At 47.6% G+C, this 12327-nt stretch overlaps 8 non-coding genes across 8 annotated transcripts; all 8 read left to right on the top strand.

Moving 5' to 3' along the window:
- The first annotated feature begins 1138 nt into the window (after positions 1-1138).
- Positions 1139-1329, top strand: LOC142686334 (U2 spliceosomal RNA). The gene has a single exon (XR_012855690.1). It is a non-coding gene; the product is annotated as a U2 spliceosomal RNA (small nuclear RNA).
- Positions 1330-2621: 1292 nt separating this feature from the next.
- On the top strand, positions 2622-2812 carry LOC142686332 (U2 spliceosomal RNA). The gene has a single exon (XR_012855689.1). It is a non-coding gene; the product is annotated as a U2 spliceosomal RNA (small nuclear RNA).
- A 1304-nt stretch (positions 2813-4116) lies between these two features.
- Positions 4117-4307, top strand: LOC142686331 (U2 spliceosomal RNA). Its single transcript, XR_012855688.1, has one exon. It is a non-coding gene; the product is annotated as a U2 spliceosomal RNA (small nuclear RNA).
- A 1280-nt stretch (positions 4308-5587) lies between these two features.
- Positions 5588-5778, top strand: LOC142686330 (U2 spliceosomal RNA). Its single transcript, XR_012855687.1, has one exon. It is a non-coding gene; the product is annotated as a U2 spliceosomal RNA (small nuclear RNA).
- A 1284-nt stretch (positions 5779-7062) lies between these two features.
- Positions 7063-7253, top strand: LOC142686329 (U2 spliceosomal RNA). The gene has a single exon (XR_012855686.1). It is a non-coding gene; the product is annotated as a U2 spliceosomal RNA (small nuclear RNA).
- A 1296-nt stretch (positions 7254-8549) lies between these two features.
- On the top strand, positions 8550-8740 carry LOC142686328 (U2 spliceosomal RNA). Its single transcript, XR_012855685.1, has one exon. It is a non-coding gene; the product is annotated as a U2 spliceosomal RNA (small nuclear RNA).
- A 1304-nt stretch (positions 8741-10044) lies between these two features.
- On the top strand, positions 10045-10235 carry LOC142686327 (U2 spliceosomal RNA). The gene has a single exon (XR_012855684.1). It is a non-coding gene; the product is annotated as a U2 spliceosomal RNA (small nuclear RNA).
- Positions 10236-11519: 1284 nt separating this feature from the next.
- On the top strand, positions 11520-11710 carry LOC142686427 (U2 spliceosomal RNA). Its single transcript, XR_012855775.1, has one exon. It is a non-coding gene; the product is annotated as a U2 spliceosomal RNA (small nuclear RNA).
- Positions 11711-12327: the final 617 nt, after the last annotated feature.

The following is a 12327-nucleotide window of genomic DNA, read 5'->3' as shown; positions in this document are numbered from 1 at the left end:
TGATTAAATGCAATTAATGAATAGATTGCCACCTCTTGTTGTGTGTCGTCTGTGTTTCTGTGTTTCCGGCATTTCACATTGGAACACCTCATTCACCTTCCTTGTCTTCTCTCCGCCCTCCCTTTTAGGTAAGTTAAAGAGCTGCACCTGAGCCAGCCACTGATTGATTGATTGATTGATTGATTGATTGATTGATTGATGCAGCACAACAGTCAAATAGTGGAGTGGAGTAGGGGAACAGCAAACAGCCAATAAAGCAGCCCGCCCGCTCGCCTGCCCGCCACAATGGACCTACCTGTGTACACTAGATGGATGTGATGGAATGTACTGTCGTCCCTACATTTCAAGAAGAAGTAAGAATTGCAGTTGCAACAAAGCCTTGCTTGCCTACAAAGAGAGCAGCAATTTGGATTTGTTACTATGTTACCTAGAAGAATAACAAACTGTGCAAGGATGGAGGTTGTAGGAGCAAGGAGAAGTTGTCTGTAAAGTTGGTGGATGCCTATTTTCCATTTTGCAGTCCCTTGTCTCCCTCTTGTGGCCTCCTGGAGGCAACTAGCTGTGCAAAAAAAAGACAGCCTGGCGGCCGGCTGTTGCAGTGTTGCCCTCTCAGGCAACACTGAGTGACTGACTGAGCCTCACCGTCTTATATAAAGTTCAGACGGAACTTTGCACGTGTCATAGTGGAGCCCTCAGGATTCCAGAGCCAGCTTTCTGACATCATAATGGGGCCTCAGAGATAAAAGCCTGGGCCCAGGCAGTGTTGGTCAGTGCTGCTCAGCAGGCAGCACTGGACTGGACTGGATTACAGCTGATACAAGGTGTGAAGGAACAAGGGGTGGCTGTGGGCATGCACTTGCTGCCGCTGCCAGTGTTTATCTGCATGGCAGCAGGGCATTTGGGCGTTGCCAGGAAGGCGTTTTTATGTAGATTCCTCCTCTTTCAGCACTGCATTGTGGTGCAAGCAAAAGAAGCAAATCCTGTCTGGCTTCCTCTCCGGCCTTTATTCACCTCCCGTGTAGCTGTGAGTGTGTGAGCCTGCAGGGCCCCATGGAATTGCCTAGAAGTAGGCTGAATCGCTGCAAGGGCTGAACAGCAGTATCGGGCAGGCTCGGGCAACGCGCGGCCCGTTCGGGTTATCGCTTCTCGGCCTTTTGGCTAAGATCAAGTGTAGTATCTGTTCTTATCAGTTTAATATCTGATACGTCCCCTATCTGGGGACCATATATTAAATGGATTTTTAGAACAGGGAGATGGAAATAGAGCTTGCTCTGTCCACTCCACGCATTGACCTGGTATTGCAGTATTTCCAGGACCGGTGCACCCTTTCCTTATGTGTTGACTAAAAGCAGATTCCAAAAGTGTTTTTTGTCTTTGCTATTGTTTCTGTCTTTCTGAAGGGATCTCCCCTTTTAATCCCATTATTTCAACACCTGTTGGACAATGCATGAGTGATAATGAGCTCATTGATTAAATGCAATTAATGAATAGATTGCCACCTCTTGTTGTGTGTCGTCTGTGTTTCTGTGTTTCCGGCATTTCACATTGGAACACCTCATTCACCTTCCTTGTCTTCTCTCCGCCCTCCCTTTTAGGTAAGTTAAAGAGCTGCACCTGAGCCAGCCACTGATTGATTGATTGATTGATTGATTGATTGATTGATTGATTGATTGATTGATTGATGCAGCACAACAGTCAAATAGTGGAGTGGAGTAGGGGAACAGCAAACAGCCAATAAAGCAGCCCGCCCGCTCGCCTGCCCGCCACAATGGACCTACCTGTGTACACTAGATGGATGTGATGGAATGTACTGTCGTCCCTACATTTCAAGAAGAAGTAAGAATTGCAGTTGCAACAAAGCCTTGCTTGCCTACAAAGAGAGCAGCAATTTGGATTTGTTACTATGTTACCTAGAAGAATAACAAACTGTGCAAGGATGGAGGTTGTAGGAGCAAGGAGAAGTTGTCTGTAAAGTTGGTGGATGCCTATTTTCCATTTTGCAGTCCCTTGTCTCCCTCTTGTGGCCTCCTGGAGGCAACTAGCTGTGCAAAAAAAAGACAGCCTGGCGGCCGGCTGTTGCAGTGTTGCCCTCTCAGGCAACACTGAGTGACTGACTGAGCCTCACCGTCTTATATAAAGTTCAGACGGAACTTTGCACGTGTCATAGTGGAGCCCTCAGGATTCCAGAGCCAGCTTTCTGACATCATAATGGGGCCTCAGAGATAAAAGCCTGGGCCCAGGCAGTGTTGGTCAGTGCTGCTCAGCAGGCAGCACTGGACTGGACTGGATTACAGCTGATACAAGGTGTGAAGGAACAAGGGGTGGCTGTGGGCATGCACTTGCTGCCGCTGCCAGTGTTTATCTGCATGGCAGCAGGGCATTTGGGCGTTGCCAGGAAGGCGTTTTTATGTAGATTCCTCCTCTTTCAGCACTGCATTGTGGTGCAAGCAAAAGAAGCAAATCCTGTCTGGCTTCCTCTCCGGCCTTTATTCACCTCCCGTGTAGCTGTGAGTGTGTGAGCCTGCAGGGCCCCATGGAATTGCCTAGAAGTAGGCTGAATCGCTGCAAGGGCTGAACAGCAGTATCGGGCAGGCTCGGGCAACGCGCGGCCCGTTCGGGTTATCGCTTCTCGGCCTTTTGGCTAAGATCAAGTGTAGTATCTGTTCTTATCAGTTTAATATCTGATACGTCCCCTATCTGGGGACCATATATTAAATGGATTTTTAGAACAGGGAGATGGAAATAGAGCTTGCTCTGTCCACTCCACGCATTGACCTGGTATTGCAGTATTTCCAGGACCGGTGCACCCTTTCCTTATGTGTTGACTAAAAGCAGATTCCAAAAGTGTTTTTTGTCTTTGCTATTGTTTCTGTCTTTCTGAAGGGATCTCCCCTTTTAATCCCATTATTTCAACACCTGTTGGACAATGCATGAGTGATAATGAGCTCATTGATTAAATGCAATTAATGAATAGATTGCCACCTCTTGTTGTGTGTCGTCTGTGTTTCTGTGTTTCCGGCATTTCACATTGGAACACCTCATTCACCTTCCTTGTCTTCTCTCCGCCCTCCCTTTTAGGTAAGTTAAAGAGCTGCACCTGAGCCAGCCACTGATTGATTGATTGATTGATTGATTGATTGATTGATTGATTGATTGATTGATTGATTGATTGATTGATGCAGCACAACAGTCAAATAGTGGAGTGGAGTAGGGGAACAGCAAACAGCCAATAAAGCAGCCCGCCCGCTCGCCTGCCCGCCACAATGGACCTACCTGTGTACACTAGATGGATGTGATGGAATGTACTGTCGTCCCTACATTTCAAGAAGAAGTAAGAATTGCAGTTGCAACAAAGCCTTGCTTGCCTACAAAGAGAGCAGCAATTTGGATTTGTTACTATGTTACCTAGAAGAATAACAAACTGTGCAAGGATGGAGGTTGTAGGAGCAAGGAGAAGTTGTCTGTAAAGTTGGTGGATGCCTATTTTCCATTTTGCAGTCCCTTGTCTCCCTCTTGTGGCCTCCTGGAGGCAACTAGCTGTGCAAAAAAAAGACAGCCTGGCGGCCGGCTGTTGCAGTGTTGCCCTCTCAGGCAACACTGAGTGACTGACTGAGCCTCACCGTCTTATATAAAGTTCAGACGGAACTTTGCACGTGTCATAGTGGAGCCCTCAGGATTCCAGAGCCAGCTTTCTGACATCATAATGGGGCCTCAGAGATAAAAGCCTGGGCCCAGGCAGTGTTGGTCAGTGCTGCTCAGCAGGCAGCACTGGACTGGACTGGATTACAGCTGATACAAGGTGTGAAGGAACAAGGGGTGGCTGTGGGCATGCACTTGCTGCCGCTGCCAGTGTTTATCTGCATGGCAGCAGGGCATTTGGGCGTTGCCAGGAAGGCGTTTTTATGTAGATTCCTCCTCTTTCAGCACTGCATTGTGGTGCAAGCAAAAGAAGCAAATCCTGTCTGGCTTCCTCTCCGGCCTTTATTCACCTCCCGTGTAGCTGTGAGTGTGTGAGCCTGCAGGGCCCCATGGAATTGCCTAGAAGTAGGCTGAATCGCTGCAAGGGCTGAACAGCAGTATCGGGCAGGCTCGGGCAACGCGCGGCCCGTTCGGGTTATCGCTTCTCGGCCTTTTGGCTAAGATCAAGTGTAGTATCTGTTCTTATCAGTTTAATATCTGATACGTCCCCTATCTGGGGACCATATATTAAATGGATTTTTAGAACAGGGAGATGGAAATAGAGCTTGCTCTGTCCACTCCACGCATTGACCTGGTATTGCAGTATTTCCAGGACCGGTGCACCCTTTCCTTATGTGTTGACTAAAAGCAGATTCCAAAAGTGTTTTTTGTCTTTGCTATTGTTTCTGTCTTTCTGAAGGGATCTCCCCTTTTAATCCCATTATTTCAACACCTGTTGGACAATGCATGAGTGATAATGAGCTCATTGATTAAATGCAATTAATGAATAGATTGCCACCTCTTGTTGTGTGTCGTCTGTGTTTCTGTGTTTCCGGCATTTCACATTGGAACACCTCATTCACCTTCCTTGTCTTCTCTCCGCCCTCCCTTTTAGGTAAGTTAAAGAGCTGCACCTGAGCCAGCCACTGATTGATTGATTGATTGATTGATTGATTGATTGATTGATTGATGCAGCACAACAGTCAAATAGTGGAGTGGAGTAGGGGAACAGCAAACAGCCAATAAAGCAGCCCGCCCGCTCGCCTGCCCGCCACAATGGACCTACCTGTGTACACTAGATGGATGTGATGGAATGTACTGTCGTCCCTACATTTCAAGAAGAAGTAAGAATTGCAGTTGAAACAAAGCCTTGCTTGCCTACAAAGAGAGCAGCAATTTGGATTTGTTACTATGTTACCTAGAAGAATAACAAACTGTGCAAGGATGGAGGTTGTAGGAGCAAGGAGAAGTTGTCTGTAAAGTTGGTGGATGCCTATTTTCCATTTTGCAGTCCCTTGTCTCCCTCTTGTGGCCTCCTGGAGGCAACTAGCTGTGCAAAAAAAAGACAGCCTGGCGGCCGGCTGTTGCAGTGTTGCCCTCTCAGGCAACACTGAGTGACTGACTGAGCCTCACCGTCTTATATAAAGTTCAGACGGAACTTTGCACGTGTCATAGTGGAGCCCTCAGGATTCCAGAGCCAGCTTTCTGACATCATAATGGGGCCTCAGAGATAAAAGCCTGGGCCCAGGCAGTGTTGGTCAGTGCTGCTCAGCAGGCAGCACTGGACTGGACTGGATTACAGCTGATACAAGGTGTGAAGGAACAAGGGGTGGCTGTGGGCATGCACTTGCTGCCGCTGCCAGTGTTTATCTGCATGGCAGCAGGGCATTTGGGCGTTGCCAGGAAGGCGTTTTTATGTAGATTCCTCCTCTTTCAGCACTGCATTGTGGTGCAAGCAAAAGAAGCAAATCCTGTCTGGCTTCCTCTCCGGCCTTTATTCACCTCCCGTGTAGCTGTGAGTGTGTGAGCCTGCAGGGCCCCATGGAATTGCCTAGAAGTAGGCTGAATCGCTGCAAGGGCTGAACAGCAGTATCGGGCAGGCTCGGGCAACGCGCGGCCCGTTCGGGTTATCGCTTCTCGGCCTTTTGGCTAAGATCAAGTGTAGTATCTGTTCTTATCAGTTTAATATCTGATACGTCCCCTATCTGGGGACCATATATTAAATGGATTTTTAGAACAGGGAGATGGAAATAGAGCTTGCTCTGTCCACTCCACGCATTGACCTGGTATTGCAGTATTTCCAGGACCGGTGCACCCTTTCCTTATGTGTTGACTAAAAGCAGATTCCAAAAGTGTTTTTTGTCTTTGCTATTGTTTCTGTCTTTCTGAAGGGATCTCCCCTTTTAATCCCATTATTTCAACACCTGTTGGACAATGCATGAGTGATAATGAGCTCATTGATTAAATGCAATTAATGAATAGATTGCCACCTCTTGTTGTGTGTCGTCTGTGTTTCTGTGTTTCCGGCATTTCACATTGGAACACCTCATTCACCTTCCTTGTCTTCTCTCCGCCCTCCCTTTTAGGTAAGTTAAAGAGCTGCACCTGAGCCAGCCACTGATTGATTGATTGATTGATTGATTGATTGATTGATTGATTGATTGATGCAGCACAACAGTCAAATAGTGGAGTGGAGTAGGGGAACAGCAAACAGCCAATAAAGCAGCCCGCCCGCTCGCCTGCCCGCCACAATGGACCTACCTGTGTACACTAGATGGATGTGATGGAATGTACTGTCGTCCCTACATTTCAAGAAGAAGTAAGAATTGCAGTTGCAACAAAGCCTTGCTTGCCTACAAAGAGAGCAGCAATTTGGATTTGTTACTATGTTACCTAGAAGAATAACAAACTGTGCAAGGATGGAGGTTGTAGGAGCAAGGAGAAGTTGTCTGTAAAGTTGGTGGATGCCTATTTTCCATTTTGCAGTCCCTTGTCTCCCTCTTGTGGCCTCCTGGAGGCAACTAGCTGTGCAAAAAAAAGACAGCCTGGCGGCCGGCTGTTGCAGTGTTGCCCTCTCAGGCAACACTGAGTGACTGACTGAGCCTCACCGTCTTATATAAAGTTCAGACGGAACTTTGCACGTGTCATAGTGGAGCCCTCAGGATTCCAGAGCCAGCTTTCTGACATCATAATGGGGCCTCAGAGATAAAAGCCTGGGCCCAGGCAGTGTTGGTCAGTGCTGCTCAGCAGGCAGCACTGGACTGGACTGGATTACAGCTGATACAAGGTGTGAAGGAACAAGGGGTGGCTGTGGGCATGCACTTGCTGCCGCTGCCAGTGTTTATCTGCATGGCAGCAGGGCATTTGGGCGTTGCCAGGAAGGCGTTTTTATGTAGATTCCTCCTCTTTCAGCACTGCATTGTGGTGCAAGCAAAAGAAGCAAATCCTGTCTGGCTTCCTCTCCGGCCTTTATTCACCTCCCGTGTAGCTGTGAGTGTGTGAGCCTGCAGGGCCCCATGGAATTGCCTAGAAGTAGGCTGAATCGCTGCAAGGGCTGAACAGCAGTATCGGGCAGGCTCGGGCAACGCGCGGCCCGTTCGGGTTATCGCTTCTCGGCCTTTTGGCTAAGATCAAGTGTAGTATCTGTTCTTATCAGTTTAATATCTGATACGTCCCCTATCTGGGGACCATATATTAAATGGATTTTTAGAACAGGGAGATGGAAATAGAGCTTGCTCTGTCCACTCCACGCATTGACCTGGTATTGCAGTATTTCCAGGACCGGTGCACCCTTTCCTTATGTGTTGACTAAAAGCAGATTCCAAAAGTGTTTTTTGTCTTTGCTATTGTTTCTGTCTTTCTGAAGGGATCTCCCCTTTTAATCCCATTATTTCAACACCTGTTGGACAATGCATGAGTGATAATGAGCTCATTGATTAAATGCAATTAATGAATAGATTGCCACCTCTTGTTGTGTGTCGTCTGTGTTTCTGTGTTTCCGGCATTTCACATTGGAACACCTCATTCACCTTCCTTGTCTTCTCTCCGCCCTCCCTTTTAGGTAAGTTAAAGAGCTGCACCTGAGCCAGCCACTGATTGATTGATTGATTGATTGATTGATTGATTGATTGATTGATTGATTGATTGATTGATGCAGCACAACAGTCAAATAGTGGAGTGGAGTAGGGGAACAGCAAACAGCCAATAAAGCAGCCCGCCCGCTCGCCTGCCCGCCACAATGGACCTACCTGTGTACACTAGATGGATGTGATGGAATGTACTGTCGTCCCTACATTTCAAGAAGAAGTAAGAATTGCAGTTGCAACAAAGCCTTGCTTGCCTACAAAGAGAGCAGCAATTTGGATTTGTTACTATGTTACCTAGAAGAATAACAAACTGTGCAAGGATGGAGGTTGTAGGAGCAAGGAGAAGTTGTCTGTAAAGTTGGTGGATGCCTATTTTCCATTTTGCAGTCCCTTGTCTCCCTCTTGTGGCCTCATGGAGGCAACTAGCTGTGCAAAAAAAAGACAGCCTGGCGGCCGGCTGTTGCAGTGTTGCCCTCTCAGGCAACACTGAGTGACTGACTGAGCCTCACCGTCTTATATAAAGTTCAGACGGAACTTTGCACGTGTCATAGTGGAGCCCTCAGGATTCCAGAGCCAGCTTTCTGACATCATAATGGGGCCTCAGAGATAAAAGCCTGGGCCCAGGCAGTGTTGGTCAGTGCTGCTCAGCAGGCAGCACTGGACTGGACTGGATTACAGCTGATACAAGGTGTGAAGGAACAAGGGGTGGCTGTGGGCATGCACTTGCTGCCGCTGCCAGTGTTTATCTGCATGGCAGCAGGGCATTTGGGCGTTGCCAGGAAGGCGTTTTTATGTAGATTCCTCCTCTTTCAGCACTGCATTGTGGTGCAAGCAAAAGAAGCAAATCCTGTCTGGCTTCCTCTCCGGCCTTTATTCACCTCCCGTGTAGCTGTGAGTGTGTGAGCCTGCAGGGCCCCATGGAATTGCCTAGAAGTAGGCTGAATCGCTGCAAGGGCTGAACAGCAGTATCGGGCAGGCTCGGGCAACGCGCGGCCCGTTCGGGTTATCGCTTCTCGGCCTTTTGGCTAAGATCAAGTGTAGTATCTGTTCTTATCAGTTTAATATCTGATACGTCCCCTATCTGGGGACCATATATTAAATGGATTTTTAGAACAGGGAGATGGAAATAGAGCTTGCTCTGTCCACTCCACGCATTGACCTGGTATTGCAGTATTTCCAGGACCGGTGCACCCTTTCCTTATGTGTTGACTAAAAGCAGATTCCAAAAGTGTTTTTTGTCTTTGCTATTGTTTCTGTCTTTCTGAAGGGATCTCCCCTTTTAATCCCATTATTTCAACACCTGTTGGACAATGCATGAGTGATAATGAGCTCATTGATTAAATGCAATTAATGAATAGATTGCCACCTCTTGTTGTGTGTCGTCTGTGTTTCTGTGTTTCCGGCATTTCACATTGGAACACCTCATTCACCTTCCTTGTCTTCTCTCCGCCCTCCCTTTTAGGTAAGTTAAAGAGCTGCACCTGAGCCAGCCACTGATTGATTGATTGATTGATTGATTGATTGATTGATTGATTGATTGATTGATTGATTGATTGATTGATGCAGCACAACAGTCAAATAGTGGAGTGGAGTAGGGGAACAGCAAACAGCCAATAAAGCAGCCCGCCCGCTCGCCTGCCCGCCACAATGGACCTACCTGTGTACACTAGATGGATGTGATGGAATGTACTGTCGTCCCTACATTTCAAGAAGAAGTAAGAATTGCAGTTGCAACAAAGCCTTGCTTGCCTACAAAGAGAGCAGCAATTTGGATTTGTTACTATGTTACCTAGAAGAATAACAAACTGTGCAAGGATGGAGGTTGTAGGAGCAAGGAGAAGTTGTCTGTAAAGTTGGTGGATGCCTATTTTCCATTTTGCAGTCCCTTGTCTCCCTCTTGTGGCCTCCTGGAGGCAACTAGCTGTGCAAAAAAAAGACAGCCTGGCGGCCGGCTGTTGCAGTGTTGCCCTCTCAGGCAACACTGAGTGACTGACTGAGCCTCACCGTCTTATATAAAGTTCAGACGGAACTTTGCACGTGTCATAGTGGAGCCCTCAGGATTCCAGAGCCAGCTTTCTGACATCATAATGGGGCCTCAGAGATAAAAGCCTGGGCCCAGGCAGTGTTGGTCAGTGCTGCTCAGCAGGCAGCACTGGACTGGACTGGATTACAGCTGATACAAGGTGTGAAGGAACAAGGGGTGGCTGTGGGCATGCACTTGCTGCCGCTGCCAGTGTTTATCTGCATGGCAGCAGGGCATTTGGGCGTTGCCAGGAAGGCGTTTTTATGTAGATTCCTCCTCTTTCAGCACTGCATTGTGGTGCAAGCAAAAGAAGCAAATCCTGTCTGGCTTCCTCTCCGGCCTTTATTCACCTCCCGTGTAGCTGTGAGTGTGTGAGCCTGCAGGGCCCCATGGAATTGCCTAGAAGTAGGCTGAATCGCTGCAAGGGCTGAACAGCAGTATCGGGCAGGCTCGGGCAACGCGCGGCCCGTTCGGGTTATCGCTTCTCGGCCTTTTGGCTAAGATCAAGTGTAGTATCTGTTCTTATCAGTTTAATATCTGATACGTCCCCTATCTGGGGACCATATATTAAATGGATTTTTAGAACAGGGAGATGGAAATAGAGCTTGCTCTGTCCACTCCACGCATTGACCTGGTATTGCAGTATTTCCAGGACCGGTGCACCCTTTCCTTATGTGTTGACTAAAAGCAGATTCCAAAATGTTTTTTGTCTTTGCTATTGTTTCTGTCTTTCTGAAGGGATCTCCCCTTTTAATCCCATTATTTCAACACCTGTTGGACAATGCATGAGTGATAATGAGCTCATTGATTAAATGCAATTAATGAATAGATTGCCACCTCTTGTTGTGTGTCGTCTGTGTTTCTGTGTTTCCGGCATTTCACATTGGAACACCTCATTCACCTTCCTTGTCTTCTCTCCGCCCTCCCTTTTAGGTAAGTTAAAGAGCTGCACCTGAGCCAGCCACTTGATTGATTGATTGATTGATTGATTGATTGATTGATTGATTGATTGATGCAGCACAACAGTCAAATAGTGGAGTGGAGTAGGGGAACAGCAAACAGCCAATAAAGCAGCCCGCCCGCTCGCCTGCCCGCCACAATGGACCTACCTGTGTACACTAGATGGATGTGATGGAATGTACTGTCGTCCCTACATTTCAAGAAGAAGTAAGAATTGCAGTTGCAACAAAGCCTTGCTTGCCTACAAAGAGAGCAGCAATTTGGATTTGTTACTATGTTACCTAGAAGAATAACAAACTGTGCAAGGATGGAGGTTGTAGGAGCAAGGAGAAGTTGTCTGTAAAGTTGGTGGATGCCTATTTTCCATTTTGCAGTCCCTTGTCTCCCTCTTGTGGCCTCCTGGAGGCAACTAGCTGTGCAAAAAAAAGACAGCCTGGCGGCCGGCTGTTGCAGTGTTGCCCTCTCAGGCAACACTGAGTGACTGACTGAGCCTCACCGTCTTATATAAAGTTCAGACGGAACTTTGCACGTGTCATAGTGGAGCCCTCAGGATTCCAGAGCCAGCTTTCTGACATCATAATGGGGCCTCAGAGATAAAAGCCTGGGCCCAGGCAGTGTTGGTCAGTGCTGCTCAGCAGGCAGCACTGGACTGGACTGGATTACAGCTGATACAAGGTGTGAAGGAACAAGGGGTGGCTGTGGGCATGCACTTGCTGCCGCTGCCAGTGTTTATCTGCATGGCAGCAGGGCATTTGGGCGTTGCCAGGAAGGCGTTTTTATGTAGATTCCTCCTCTTTCAGCACTGCATTGTGGTGCAAGCAAAAGAAGCAAATCCTGTCTGGCTTCCTCTCCGGCCTTTATTCACCTCCCGTGTAGCTGTGAGTGTGTGAGCCTGCAGGGCCCCATGGAATTGCCTAGAAGTAGGCTGAATCGCTGCAAGGGCTGAACAGCAGTATCGGGCAGGCTCGGGCAACGCGCGGCCCGTTCGGGTTATCGCTTCTCGGCCTTTTGGCTAAGATCAAGTGTAGTATCTGTTCTTATCAGTTTAATATCTGATACGTCCCCTATCTGGGGACCATATATTAAATGCATTTTTAGAACAGGGAGATGGAAATAGAGCTTGCTCTGTCCACTCCACGCATTGACCTGGTATTGCAGTATTTCCAGGACCGGTGCACCCTTTCCTTATGTGTTGACTAAAAGCAGATTCCAAAAGTGTTTTTTGTCTTTGCTATTGTTTCTGTCTTTCTGAAGGGATCTCCCCTTTTAATCCCATTATTTCAACACCTGTTGGACAATGCATGAGTGATAATGAGCTCATTGATTAAATGCAATTAATGAATAGATTGCCACCTCTTGTTGTGTGTCGTCTGTGTTTCTGTGTTTCCGGCATTTCACATTGGAACACCTCATTCACCTTCCTTGTCTTCTCTCCGCCCTCCCTTTTAGGTAAGTTAAAGAGCTGCACCTGAGCCAGCCACTGATTGATTGATTGATTGATTGATTGATTGATTGATTGATTGATGCAGCACAACAGTCAAATAGTGGAGTGGAGTAGGGGAACAGCAAACAGCCAATAAAGCAGCCCGCCCGCTCGCCTGCCCGCCACAATGAACCTACCTGTGTACACTAGATGGATGTGATGGAATGTACTGTCGTCCCTACATTTCAAGAAGAAGTAAGAATTGCAGTTGCAACAAAGCCTTGCTTGCCTACAAAGAGAGCAGCAATTTGGATTTGTTACTATGTTACCTAGAAGAATAACAAACTGTGCAAGGATGGAGGTTGTAGGAGCAAGGA

The sequence above is a fragment of the Rhinoderma darwinii genome (assembly GCF_050947455.1).
Source record: "Rhinoderma darwinii isolate aRhiDar2 chromosome 5 unlocalized genomic scaffold, aRhiDar2.hap1 SUPER_5_unloc_17, whole genome shotgun sequence".
Classification (NCBI taxonomy): Eukaryota; Metazoa; Chordata; class Amphibia; order Anura; family Rhinodermatidae; genus Rhinoderma; species Rhinoderma darwinii.
The sequence above is the reverse complement of the archived record's forward strand: the minus strand, read 5'-3'. Positions and strand labels throughout refer to the sequence as shown.